The 15,703-nt window shown below is 35.3% G+C and overlaps 1 protein-coding gene across 4 annotated transcripts in view; it reads left to right on the forward strand.

Moving 5' to 3' along the window:
* LOC117410630 (ADP-ribose glycohydrolase MACROD2-like) overlaps positions 1 to 15,703 on the forward strand; it is a 759,575-nt gene that overhangs the window by 123,922 nt on the left and 619,950 nt on the right. The window lies entirely within an intron of this gene.

Raw genomic sequence — 15,703 nt, forward strand, 5'->3', positions numbered from 1 at the left:
AATCACTGAAGACCAAGGCTCTCTCTGCTAGACCAGTAGTTTTATTGTGTTTCTCAGAACTATCAAGTTTTCACTTCAGTGGTCACTTTATTTATTTATTTATTTATTTATGTATTTATTTATTTTAAACAAATTAGTTATGTTTAACATAACAGAAGCTGTGACACAGGGGCTTGGACTTTATAACTCAGCATATATTTTGCTTTACAACAGTGCATATGGGTGAAAAAATATCACATATGTTATGTTGTATAAAACATGTCAATGGGCATCCCACACGCAACACTGTTCAATATTCTATATTATTAGTAAAATAGTCTAAATGCTAAAACAATTTGTGATGAGCCTTGCATAACAATGGGGGTGAACCTTACACACATGTTTTGTTGTATAGTCAAATAAGAAGATTTCAACTGCATGCCAGAAGAAATGGTGTGAAAAAAATGCAACCAAACTCTGTTTAGACCAAAGGCAAAGCCCCATTCTCAGGCCTTGCATTTTCCTTTTTTTTTTGATGAAACAGTTTATCTGTCAGCATATCCTGATCAAGCTGTCCACTCTGACAAAGCTGCTCAGTGGCCATAAAGAAGATACAGTGTCCGGTTTCTGTTATCTTAAGTTCGTGGAGGTCTGCTGTAGAGATCATCTCTTGTTTTGTGGCATTTCCCAAGCATGCATATATATATATTAGCTGGCATATCTGCATGTGTTTTGACAACAGACTTTCCTTTGAAGAGTCCAGAGTAGCTTTTTGTCTGAAGGAATGAAGGCATAGCCCAGTTCATTAAGCCACTTGGTTTTGTAAAGTGTGGACAATATATATATATTTTTTTACCTTTTCACAGCGATAACGGTATTTAATATATTTGAACATCACTCTACAGCTTGTTCATCCCTCCCAGCTTTGGGATCTCAGGCCATTTGGCAATTAAGGATCAGCTCAGGTAGTTTTGGGCCCTGCTTTTGTTGTTCTTTCTGAAAGGAGACTGCATAAATACATGAATGTAATCTTAATTAATTAATTTACTGCTACCTGACCACCTATGGATTTAAAAAAGGCAATACCTATACAAAGACATCACTGAATTTAAAGGTTTCTGGGTTTCATACTTTGTCTTAGATTGACTTAGCAGGAATGTTTTTTTAAGCAGTACAAGTTGATGTCCACAGAGGGAGATCAAAATGGAATAGAAATAAAAAGACTAGAGGGACCAGAATCAAGCATCCAGTCCTGTATGTTCTTGCTGCAGAGTAGAGGGGCTTCACCAATTGAAGCTTAGCAGGTCAAATGCTAACAGTCCCTAGATACAGAACTATGGTTTTTAGATTGTACAAGAAGAGATAAATAGAGAACAGATGGTAATAGTTCTTGTGAGAGAAATTGCATTATATAAAAAGATGAGCAATCTACTGGGGAGCCCTGTAAAGACACACATGCCACTTTATGTTGAAATAAACACAAAATCTAGGAATATTTTAGATAATTTTTTTCGTCCATTTCCAGTCCACACATTTTCTTTCAAAATTGAGTGGAATGGCTGATATGATATGTGTCTGTAGCTAAGGTACAGAGAAAGGAGAAAACATTATACGTTGTTGAGCATAAAAAATACCATACCTACCTACCCACCTACCTACCCAACTTTCAAAACCTGAATAGTTTTACAGTAAACCGACAGTTTAAGGGTGACAATTATTTTATTTTTTTTAATGCAGATTACATCTGTTAAGTGTTAACCTCATTGAAGGGTTTAGGAGTTCCACTGGGACTGGGTAGTAGAATTGATGGAGTTTCTCTGGGGATCTCTAATAAATGCCCAGTAAACACTCATCAAGCACATGCTACTGACAGGGAGGCCTGGGAACCCAAGCAGAGAGGCGTTTTTGTTGTCTGCGCTTGTGTGTTTATGTAGAAGAAGCCACACAAATATCTACCTCAGCTACTTTGTGTTTTCTCTGGTGTTGGTAACTGTGAAAATGACTACCATGTCAATTGCGAGGTGCCCCCTGATGTAATCATGCTCTTTTTCCCCAGGGCTAATGACTGTCTAAACAAAAGCTGCTTATCTTATCAGATCAGATAGAACTTGACAAACAAAGATCTGCTTGCTGACTGTCCCGAGAAACACAAAAAGAAGAGGTGACTGAAGAACAATAGTGTAGATATTTAGTCTTTTTTTCTTCATGCAGTTGTTCATTTAACTGGTCTACTGTTTTCCTGCTAAATGTTTTAGCATATAGACAAACTACTCCTTTATTATCTCAGAGCCTGTTAATCACATTGTAGCTGTTGCCATTTTTCATTTTCTCTTTGGGACTGAGCATTTCTTTGGAAATTAAATGCATAAAATAATTAGTTTGTTGGAGTACTAAAGTATACACTGTAGAAAAACAGATAACAGCGTCTATTCATTCTAAACGATGGCAGATCTAAATACTGCCATCTTCTATATCGCTTGGCATGAGTGAAAATGTTTTGACCTAGTTTCTTATAGGCTTACCTCAGAATATTTGATCAAGTGTTTAAAGTGAAATAAATATGTAATTGTTCATGTGTTCACTGTGTTGAACTGTACAATTTAGTACAGATAAACTACTCAAATGAGTAGTTATTTTAATTGTTTGCTTGCTTTATTTATTTATTTATTTATTTATTTATTTGTTTATTTGTTTCTTTATTTCTTTATTTCATCATAATTTTACTTATAAAGTAGATACATTGTAATAAGTAGCAAGTTTCTTCTTTTGTGCATCTCATGAGGATTTGCACATAATAGGTTTTCCTCAGAGGGTCTCTGATTACAAGCACAGTAGATGAAGTAAAACCTGAAAACAGTGCTGTATCTTAATTGAAATCAGTTTAATCCAAATTGGATCACATTCTTTCTGGAAGCAGAGTTAAAGAAAGCAAAGGCTTTGTTAGAGCTATCTTGTACTAATCTGACTTTAGGTTGTCTCACATCTCAGATTTAATCAGATAATAATGTTTAATTTAATTAAATTAACATGTCAAAAAATAATTCGCCCTTGTTTTATCATAGCCATTTGATTACTGATTTATATAATGCTTTGATCAGTTTTGGCTAAACTTTTTTTTTATGCAACTGCACAGGACTTATGAACCTATTTTAATCTTCAGTAAGGCTTCTACACCTGGCAAATTGCTGCTTTACACCCGACAATTATCTAATTATGTAGGTTTCAGCGTAGCACACACCTCGTGAATACACAGATGAAACTGTGTATTCCTCCTCATGGCCAGTGTGACTTGATGTCATTCTTTACAGTAAAGGAATGCATCATAATTATAAAATTACAAAAATATACTTAGACTTATTTTTGGACACAAAATATGACTACATCAGGTAGGCAGTATACTTGGGATAGCTCTTTATTATATATGCTTATTTTTATGGCACAATTAAATGCTAAATCCCAAGGGCATAATAAAAAAGTTAGGTGCTTTATTCATTCAGTGGTTTTTAACCCTGGCCCCCAACAATCCAGATTTTTGTTTCAACCTGGAACTAAACACTTCTTTTAAACATACATTGTTTTCCAGTGCACATAAAACCACACTCCCAGACCGCATCATTTGAACAGTACAGTATGTATGTATATTTTGTTTCCATCAAAAAACAAAAAACAAAAAAAGAAAAAACATCCTTTTTGTGGAATGAATGGTATCTTCCTGTCATAAATGCATGTGGCTTCAGGCTTTAGTCTGCATCTGGGGTATCAGATGATCGTTGTTGAAAAAAGCTTTTAAAATATGAATGTTTTGTTGAATAAGAACACGGATACAATAAAAACAATGGTGCTAGTCTGTTGTCTAAGATGGGTATTTGAGCTTGAAAAATCTCCAATTAACATTGGTCACAGAAACTTCAACTTAATTGCAGTAATATATCAGTGCCACTAAAAAATTAAAAAAGAAATCAGTCATATGTACTTAACGCTTTCTAGTTTAGGAAACATGTGGAATTCATTGCAGTTTATCTAGTTCTATCACCAATGGGAAGTCACACGAGGTATGTCCTAAGGGTGTCCAGATTGTTACTGGTGTTGAAATGTGTACCATACCACCTGTAAAATGTGTAAATTGCATTCTGTTTAAAATGCTTGTACAGGTTTTAAATACCTATAGTTCATAATATTGTAAGGATTTTTTACATAGTAGTAGTATTTTTTTTTACATTTAAAAATACTCCTGCAGTTTTCCAATTTTTTTTATTCAAGAACATCTAATTTCCATGCACATTTATTTATTTTTTCAATCTCCCTGTCATTAAAGTGTCTTTTGAAGTGTAAGCTTTGCAGCAATGTGCTAATCCTTCGTCTTATGTTCCTGTTTTTTTTTTTTTTTTTTTTTTAAAGCTTCTTTGTCCTTGAGGTCTGTGCCGTTTCCCTGCTCATTTTCCTGATACGGACACTAACTTTTTCAGCTCCTGCCCTGTGAAGCCTCACTGCTCCCCTGCGGCTCATCCCAGCATGTTCGTTTAGAATTACACTTTGGTCTGGTTTCATGAGGCTCCACAGTGAGCAGTGAGCATCCTGTGAACTAGTTTTAATAGATCTGCTTGGGTGCTCTTTGAGGGGTAGAAAAAAACAAGAGTGTGAAGATTGCTGTGATTTTTTAACATGCTTTAAGAAGGATATATTGGTAACAACTTTCGCTGTTGATTGCATGTTAGCTGCTGTACAGTATACACAAGATATCAATCAGATACTCACTGATGTATTTCTGAAGTCGCATATCGCGTCCAAAGGTAATGCGTTGTAAACAATAGTGTGTTTTGACCTTTTTATATATTTAAAAATGGTTATACGGAAGATAATTAATTAAAGGAGAACATTTCAAAGCTGAAAACAGAACATGCATGTCAATCCCCATAATAAATTCAAAATACATATTTATTTAACTGCTGTAAAATGTCCAGTGTATTGCAGCTGCAGTGTCTCATTCTAGATGCTGTATAGTTACAAGCTTGCTACTCTGGAGTTACCAATAGCACTGTTCTGTTATAGCCCATAAAAGCATAAGCAGTACTCATATTCTCACCATTTCTCATCATTAGGTGACAAAAAACTTTGAGGCATAAACATTGCTCCCTATGAGGTTTCGGATTTACAGAAAAGTTAAAACACTCTTGCTTGTGACTCCAATTAACCTTTTAAGGATTAGCCTAAATGTCTTGTTTAAAAGAAATGGACCTGAAATATTTTAACTTGATTTCTCCAGTCTGCATATGACATTAATTATGTCTGCTCACAATTGAAAACCAGAATTATATTAAGTTAAAATTAAGCTGTTCATTTTTTTTTGTTTTCCCTTTTGGGGAAAAAAAAGCTAATTTAGTAACGTACGATTACCAGAAATAAAAATAGACCTCTTCACAAAATAAAAGTTGCACTGCATGACACGTACTTGTTAACAATAAACTGTAAATGTTCTATTGAGGATATCTTCTGTTTCTAGTATAGGCCAAGTATTCTCACAAATGAAATAAAATGCATCGTCAGTGGCAATGAGCAACACGGTGCGGTATTTTGAAAGAAATTCAGTGGAAGTCTGCTGAAATTTAACCAGATCCCTAAGGTAAGATGACAGCAGTTAAATCCATCTGGGGATAGTGGTGGGAAGATGAGAAACTCACACAGATAGTTCTTGGGAGAGCTGTGCTGTTAAGTGTTGTTTTAGGCAGTCTAAAAAAAAAAAAAAAGTGTGCTTGTATTTTTTTTTTCTTGTTTTCAGAAAAAAAAAAAAAAAAAGTGTCACATGACAGGGAACAACTGATAAAACAGTCAGGACTTTGATGTATGGCGCCCTGTGTCTAGAAGGAAGTAGCCATTAGCAATGTTTAAATATCAAAGTTGGTGTTGAAGTCTAATCTACCATTTACGTATAATACATGTGTACTGAAGATACACTTTAACATGTGGCTTTAAATTAAGGCTCATCAAACAATGCCCCCCTGTTTTCAGCTCTGTATTTTTTTTTTGTGAGAAACAGCAAGTAGATTAATTTATGGACCCTGAAGTCCACTTAAATTGGCTCGGATGTGTTTTCCTTTCACAGAAAAGGTGCAAATTGCATCCTGGAGTAAACAGCTTTGATAGTCCAGGCCCAATGTGACTAGAACAATAGACCTCTACTCCACATTTTTACAAATAAAGCTTTTACAGTTTAACCCACTAATTGACACCATTCGGAAGTCTCTGCAACAGTACCTTGTAACCCTCTGTAGCATTTTGTTTGTCATCAATAGCCAGCAGTTACACATATGATTCAATTATTGGCTTTATTTAACATCGGAAAATTTGCCAGCAGTGAATAATATAGGCTGTCACAAGGATACGGCTATGGATATGTACAGATATGACCAAAGGTTCAAAAATAAATATATATATATAATTTCCTCCATTAGTTTTTCAACCAACAGAATCTATCTTTCCCAAGACATCAAAGAAGAACATTGTCCCAGTTACCTTTCTCAGATTTTCACCTGTGTGTTCTGCCAGCCGACACATTTGTGTGAAGGCTTGGTCCCATACTACTGCAAGGAATTCATAATTCTCTTTCATTCTGCATCCAGTAGTTGTGTCGTTATGCAGCAAGAGAGGATGATGTGGTTTAGTGATGAGTCCCCAAAGGAAGACAACACAATGAGGGAATTCATTAAGAACACCAGGTGTGTTGTACACCTGTCGGTTTTCCATTCACAGACTGGGGTGAAATATTCAATTAGTTAATAAAGTGACTTTCCCAGCTGGGAATTGTTAAAATCCCAGTAGAAGTTTATGCACTTGATTAACAAAATAAAAATAAAACACTACACATGGACTTGTCAGCTTTATAAACCAGAACATGAATTTAATTATTGCAATGAATTAATGCCTACAAGAATGAAATCGGGTGTACAGTAAAAGTCAGTAGTTAGGACTTGCATGCTGCCTGGAGCACCAGTTAATATCTGGATGTAAAAACTCTTAAGGAAAATCCGGAAACCTGAAAATAGCATAATAATGTATAATTAAACCTAGGTAACTCCCAACACCATTGAATGGGTTTTGTAAGGATCATTCAAAGATGCATGTAAGGATCTGTCATATAATTACTACCATGGTGGTGTTTGTATATTTAAATAACGTATACTGTAGCAAAGAATGTGAACCTATAACATTTTGAATTTACATTTTACATGTATACTGTACTCGGCCAGGAGAGTTCATTTTTTTTTTTCTTTTAAATTTAGTAGTCGCTAATTGATTTTACCCCGTTTTCTCCCAGTTTGAAATGGCCAATTGTATTTAGGCTCAGCTCGCCGCTACCACCCCCACACTGACTCGGGAGCGGCGAAGACGAACACACGCTGTCCTCCGAAACGTGTGCCGTCAGCCGACTGCTTCTTTTCACTCTGCAGGCCCGCCATGCAGCCAACCCAGAGCTACAGCGTCGGAGGACAACGCAGCTCTGGGCAGCTTACAAGCAAGCCCGCAGGTGCCCAGCCAGTCTACAGGGGTCGTGGTGCGCGGTGAGCTGAGGACACCCTCGCTGACCTAAGCCCTCCCCACCCCGGGTGGCGCTTTGGCCAATTGTGCGCCGCCCCCTGGGAACTCCCATCCACGGTCGGCAGTGGAATAGCCTGGACTCAAACTGGCGACCTCCTGGCTATAGGGCGCATCCTGCACTCCAAGAGGAGAGTTCATTTTAAGATTTACTTTCCATGGTTTGTTCTTAAGGTGACATTACAAGAAGATAAGATTATGTATACAGTAGCATTTTACCTTATCTATTTACTAAGAGACTCCATGGTAGTTATAACCTTGCATTTCAAACTTATCAATAGTAATAAGTAGTTTAACTATTGTACTTTTATTTTGTTAAATGGAGTTAACACATATAAACCAGATAGGCATTAATGTCTTCTTTCTTTTGTTATTCCAAAGTTTGCTGCCAGCATGTTTCCTAAACATACATGATCCTATGGCTAGGAGCGGGACTCAGGTCTGCAATGTAGAACAGGCTTCCTTTTAGTTGGCTATATATTTCTTATCAAGTAAACTACTAGCAGTTTTTATGTGGTGTAATATGAACTCAGATGTGTAATTACATCTTCAGAAATAACATTATTTCTTTGATGCTGTTTGTAAGGTTTGTTTTGTCATCAGATTCTTATTAACTTTGTGATTTGAAGGTAGTTTATACTGTAGGTCTATTTCTTGTACACATTAAGATAATAAATGTTGTTTTTTTTTTTAGTCTAAAAAAATGTGTCTGTCTGCAGCATTTGGCATGTGACAGGATTGCCTTTGGACCAATTGACCCTCTGACCTTCACGCTCGGAAAACTGGGCTCATTTTTCTTCATTCAGTATTATTGTTCCCTTGTAGAGCGACCCAAAATAGCACAGACTTGAAACTTAAAAGGTTTTTTTAGCATTGCTGGGTCAAATGATGGTCACCATGGCTACAATCCAAGATCAAAGGGTCAAAGTTCAAAAAGCTTAATGATGTCAAACACATTTTTAAATGTTTCCAACACTATTTTGCAATCTGCTAAGCAGCTCAGCACAATCAAAATGACAAAAGCCTCCAGTTCTTGCTAATAAGCAAATTTGAATATCATATCTTTGCTGCCAGACAGGAATGTTGAACTGATGGTAGTGTTGGTCAGCTTTGGGTAGTTCCATCAGAAGTGGCAGAAACAGACTGAGAGGAAGCATGGGGGGAAATTGGGTTGTTTCTAGTGCAGCCATTGTTCTTGTAATCTAATCATTGTATTTGTTTCCAGTTGCTCACTGGATAAATGCTACTAAATAGAGCATGAGAATGGCAGTTAGCATTCTTTAATTGATTAAGGCATCATCAACATGTTTCTTTGTTTGATAATCAACAAACTAATGGAGAGAGACAGAGGAAAGTTTACACCTTTTCTGCAATAAGTCATTTGATCTTAAATACACTTCTTTTGCAAGACTGTAAGACTCAGTTTATATGTAAGGCTTTATTCTGGAGTGTCTCTTTGCTGTAGATAGGTGGTTTGTTATATAAAACGGGCTGGGATTAACATTCAGGCGGGGTTGTGTAATGCTACAGAAACATCAAAATAAAAATATACATAATAATATACACAAAAGACATTTGGCCCAGGTACAAAGGAAAATATCCTGAAAGGAATACAATCATTTTAGCTGTAGAAATATTTTTAAAAAACTATTCAGAACAATAAGAAACTGCTTCTACCTGTAGATGTGTTTTTTTTTTCTAAGCTAGAATTAAAATTGTTGGATTCATTTCAGGAAACATTCCTTTGCCCTTGCTTATGACAAATCCAAAAAAATAAAGTATTTTTTTATAAAAAATAAAAAGGTTTATTAGGTGGAACATAGAGAATGGTAACTATCAGAAGGCCTAAAACCTGCTTCGTGAAGATGTTGCTGGGGTTTGAGTAGTCCACATCCAAAATAGGACATAAACTGTGGACATAATACTTGCTTTAGATGTAAGGGGGATTTAATACATGTGGTTTTTTTTTTTGGTTTTTTTTAAACAGGTTAAGGGCTTTTAAGTTGTGACAGTTGTTTACTAATTCGGGCGCCAGGCACATTTTATCTTAAGTTATACAACCTGCCACCAGGACCTAACTGCTAAGTAAGTTACTTATTATTATTATTATTATTATTATTATTATTATTATTATTATTTATTTCTTAGCAGACGCCCTTATCCAGGGCGACTTACAATTGTTACAAGATATCACATTATACATTATTTTTACATACAATTACCCATTTATACAGTTGGGTTTTTACTGGAGCAATCTAGGTAAAGTACCTTGCTCAAGGGTACAACAGCAGTGTCCCCCACTGGGGATTGAACCCACAACCCTCAACCCTCCGGTCAAGAGTCCAGAGCCCTAACCACTACTCCACACTGCTGCACTTAAAAACCTGCTAAACCCTGTTGTGGATAGTTAAGCATCGTCTTTTTTTATTGAACCTGAGACACAGGTGAACAATAATGTCATTGTATTTAAGCCCAAATGACTCATTGCTTAATTTAAGACTGAAGCAATGGAAACAAACTTTTCTCCGGACTTCTGCTGCACAGTATGGACGCCACTCTCTTGCCACCTCTCGCACCCTTGCTCTCTGCCTCTCCTGTCAGCATAAGGAAGCTTCATTGTTACATAAATGCTTCATCTTTTTTGTTGTATTGTGTCTGGCAATTATGGATCTTGAGTGTGTATACTTAACTGATTAGAGATCACAGAACACTTTGTATGTCTGGTACAGCATTTTTAAGTGGGTGGTATATGTAATGTTTTGTTTCACTTGTCAGCCTTATCAATAACAGCTGGCTTACGTTTGCAGCATGTGTAGTCATTTTAAACATAGATGCAATTATGGTTACACATTTGTAAACATTACAGCAGTAAATTAAACTGTACTGTTTACATTCTGCCACATTCAGAAAGAAGCACAATGTAGGACCACTTACCAACACACACACATTATATATATATATATATACATATATATATAATATACTTTTTAAACAATTGCTAAAACAGTGCTAATTTACAATACACTACTAAAATAAAGCTAGTGAATATCAAATTGATTGAACTCGGTGGATATCACTGAGTTTAGTTTAAACGTTTACATGTAGTTCACTAATCCTGTTAATTCTCAATGTGCAGGATGTTAATATTACTATTATATAGCATGCAGACACAAAATGTTTTTGTATTTCTTCTTTTGCAATTTTTATTTTTATTTTTGTAGTATTGTAGATTCTTATTCAGTATTAATAGTTCTAATATCCCAAACTTAAAACAGCTAGTCATAATGTGTATATATACATATATAATGTGTATGTATGTATGTATGTATGTATGGGTTTACTTGTTCAACTGGAGCCAAACTTCATGGGGTGCACTTGTCCACTAGAGAAAGTTTTGAATTTGTCTGCTAAGAGTTAATAGCAGAAATGTTTTGCAAATTGTGCTATGTGAGGATATGGCTTTTACTTCTGGTGGTGAGGCCTTCTACAGGTTAGAGAGGATTTCAGGCCATAGTCATATCATTTTAAGTAGGATGTAAATTGCGTATTTCAAAGAAAATCCCCTCCCCCCAATTGCTGTGGGTCTCTTATGGGGTGTAACTTCCTTCACACTAATAGATAACTGCACCTACATGGTAGAAGTGGTGGGCACTTGAATTTTCAGCTCTATTAATGCAAATATATCCTAACACTTAGTAGTACTTAGCTTATATTTTCTCTGACAACATTTGATGCTGTGATGACTGCATAGTAATCATATACAGTACGTTCTTTTTTTTAAATATGCCATCATCTGCCCATTAACACTGTTACTAGGTTGATTGTCAGACTTCTTAGTCCATTGCCTGTATTTACCTGTCAGACTCTGTATTTTTAGCATGCTGGAGCCTAGGTACCTACTGTTTACATTACGCCCTGTATTAGTTTCCTGTTGGTTTGGCTACAAGATAAATATAGATTGAAAACATTCAAATAAGCACCAGGATTGTATTTCATTTTTTTTTCTTTTTGTTTAAAGAGAATTTTATTCCGCTGTTGTGTGACCTTCTCCTTCAGGTCAAAGATTGACTTTGACTTTATGATAATTTGCACAAAATGTACCAATAAACCATTAAAACAAATCTTGACAAATATTTTACATTGTTTATGTTGTATGTATTTACTTAAGCATTTATTTATTTTTAAGCATTCAAAGTGGAAGCGCTTACCATTATATACATGTGTATCTGGAACCTCTTGACCAATAGTGATGAAACTGGGCAAAAGTTTTCTTTCTAGTTATTGAGTTTTAGAATGGACAGATATATGGAGGGACCGGTCTGTCTGTGTCTGTATGTGTCAATTACATTTCTAGTTATTGAGTTTTAGAATGGGCAGATATATGGAGGGACCTGTCTGTCTGTCTGTATGAGTCAATGACATTTTTACAAGTACATACTGTGGATGTAGCTCTAATGTTATGTTTACCATTGTGCCTGGGGATGTTACTAAATATTGTTGTGCTTTTTCTTCTAGCCATATAAATATGTATGTATTATTTATGATAATGATATGCATGGATAAAATGAACTATAATGTAAATGTGTTTTGTTTTTTTGTAAAATTCTTTTGAATATGTATTCATCTACTGTACATTTTTGGATCAGAAACAGGGGTATATAAAAATAATTGTTCACAAAAAAAAAAGAAACGGGTATATTAGGCCAGTGGATTCGTTTATTTGGCTTAGCAGTGCTGCATTTAACTTCAGCCTCTTGTGTCTACAGCTTAATCCCCAGATAGCCTGGCCACACACTATTATACTGGACAGCTGATTGTAGTACTATAGCTCAGGGAGATTTATTTGTTTCTTGGCTGTACTGCTGGTGTCTTCTGTGCCCTTGTTGGAACAGAAGACACCAAACTTATCATTTAAACTGGTATCAATCTATCAATGAAGTTTAAAAAAAAAAAAAAAAATGATGGAAGTCACTGAATTTTGCCTTTATTAAAGTATAGCCAAGTAACTTTTTGTGTGCGAGCACAGACAGATTATTGGTGAGTAATTTATTGCAGTTGGCGGCACCATTAATTCCAGGAAAGGGATAAAGCACTGCAGCAACATGGTTAACACTGGGCTCTAAGACCCCTTCACCCTTGCGATTTACAGCGGCCCAGGGCGGCCTCAGTGCCGCCTTTTCCCATATGTGAAGGCTCCAAAAAAGAAAAGGCAGCCGTTTCGATGTGGCCCAGGGACTGCAATGCCAGACCAGGGCCGGCCTTTAAATATGTATGAACGCAAAACAGACTTAGGCTGCCTTTTCGTATCACATTACCAAGTTGATTTTCTATGATAACACAGAACAACGTGGATTTTCTATGATGTTGTGATTTTTTTTATTTTTTTACACTTGGGGAGGGGCAGAAAACATGCAAGCCTTTTTTTGTTTATTTGATAAAAACCAAATCAGTACACATATCATATATAAATATTAACACAGGCAACTTTGCTTTACATTTACATAAACATACCTGTCTAATAAAAGTGCTTCTGGTATTCAAGTTCAGTGTTGAATGAGACTTCCGTCAGTATCCAGAGCTGTTCAAAGATGCCAAAAACAATAAGAATCACACCTAAAGATCAGATCAACGAGTTTGGCAAGAACGAATTTCATGTCGATGGTAATGCTTTGACTTCATGTAGCAAGGCTGTAGATTACACTCGCAGGCAAACGATTGTAGAACACATGGGAAGCGCTAAACATAAATTGAATGAAAGGAAACGTAAACAAACAGCAAACTTGGAATTATTTTCTGTGCTCAATGCCAGCGACAATCTGGCTGGAGAATGGTGCAGTTCTATTTTACAATAGTCATCCAGATGACGAAGACTAACACTATATGTGTGTGTGTGTATGTGTGTATATATATATATATATATATATATATATATATATATATATATATATATATATATATATATATATATATAAATATATATTTTTTTACAACAGGGAACTATTTGAAGTCAAAGAGTTTGTTTTATTAATTAATGGCACTGGTAAGCTTGTAACTTGCTTAGAATTTGAAAGTGTAAAACGTTTTATTTTCACTGTAATATTTCAATGCCTGTTGTTGTGATTATTATTGTTAATGTTATTCTACTGGTGATAGGGCAGTAATTTATTATGTATCGTGCATGTTGCTGAGCAAAGTGTATTTGATATATGACGGTGTTCTGCTGTATTTAGATTAGGGCACTTCCCTTACTGAAGCTGCCTTAGCTACATGTGGAACAAGGGTTTTGTTATAGCCATATGTTTGGTAATCTTCCAAGAGAAAGGGTAATGCTAATGTCCAGTTTTTACTCGTAATGGTTAGGTACTAGAGAATAATAATGACACTGATAATAATAATGAGTAAACAACAGAATAGTTTAATGATCGTGTTTGTAAACAAAAAGACGGTATTCATGCAGGTTAAACAAATACGTATAACTGAAGAAACATGTGTAATGTAAATTTATATGATTGTTTATTGTAAATGGAATGAATGTTAAATAACAGTTTATTTTTGTATAAAATGATTCCAGGTGTAACCAGTTATTGAATAATCAATTAATTATTATTTAATGCAATTTAGGTCGCATACCTAAATATGCGGTGGCCCAGTAGTGTGACCGGGGTCTAAGTGACTGCTCGCGTTATCCATCTACCTTCAGTACTGTGTCATAGTTTGAATTGTCTTGTACTGCTGGTGGTGCCAATTTTCTGTCCTTCTGGCAATGAGCAGCTTATTCAACAGCATTTAATATATTTTTGAGAGAGAGAGAGAGTTCTGGTCCGTCATTCTGTGGACAGGTGGCCAGCTAGCATCAGTTAGTTTAGACTGTAAATCTGATCTGGCCTGACTGGGGATTGAACAGTTGTCAACTGAGGCATGCTTGCTAGCCGTGAAACATTTTAGTTAATCTCTATGAAGACATGGGTTAAAATACGGCAAACACTAGACAGGTTTGCCACAATACTCTACAGAATATGATTGGAATCTACGTGGGTTACAGTGTTTGTAGTTCTATTACAGTTTGGTGTGCTGAAGCAAACACCTTTTTCATCCCTTTTATATATCCAACTTTGACAGCCTCAACCAACCAACCAACCAACCAACCAACTAAATATATACATAAGTCACGCTTCAGCTCTCTACACTCTATCTCTTTGCCCTCTGTTTTTTTTTTCAATTTTTTTCTCTTTTTCTTCCAAAGTTTAACCATCATATACATTGTTTCTGATTATTTGCATTCAAAATCAATGAACAAATGTTTGTTTTGGTTTTAGTTTTTTTAGGCAAATGCAGCCAAATAGGCAAGGCTGTTGTGGTTTGGCTTGTGTAAAGAGATTCAGTATATATTCTGTTACCATGGTAACAGATCAGTTCATTGCAAAAAATTGTATTTGTGTCTTTTCCTTAAGCTTTTGTAAACAAACTACTGCCCTGTTTTTGCTTTTGCTGCAAGCAAAGTACTATAGAAAAATACTATTGAAATAAAAATGTGGAAATTCAGCCATAGAATGAAGGGGACTGAAAAAACACAGTTCATAACAATAACGGAAGAATTCAGATTCACTGAATTTTTTTAATTTTTTTTTTTTTTTTTTTTTTTTTTTTAGAGCAAGACAATGAAAATACAGTTCACATAAACCTGAAATATAGAACTGTGCAACTGTCCATACGTTATATTTGCATATTACATGTGCATACTGTGGATGTAGGTCATGGTAATGTACCGATAGCCCTGATTTTATATTTACAGCCATGTAGGGAATGCATGTTACTGGCCTGGCTCACCAGGTATTTTCCTTTTATTGTTGTGCTGAAATGTATGTATTTAAAATCTATAATTTTAGAAACATGTAATATCAATTAAGAGTAAAAGGATGATTTCGTATGTAGTTGTGCAATGTGTCTTTTGAAGATTTTAAAAATTGTATTAAATTTATAAAATAAATACTGGTAATTTAAATACCTAATGGCAGTTTTAGTTATGGATTAGGAAAAAAACAACACAACTTCAAATAAATACATAATGTTTCTAAACTGATTTCTTCATAGTTATATTGGGCTTCTCCACATGCTTTTATTGTATTTTTAGCTA

This window comes from Acipenser ruthenus, chromosome 6, assembly GCF_902713425.1.
Source record: "Acipenser ruthenus chromosome 6, fAciRut3.2 maternal haplotype, whole genome shotgun sequence".
NCBI lineage: Eukaryota > Metazoa > Chordata > Actinopteri > Acipenseriformes > Acipenseridae > Acipenser > Acipenser ruthenus.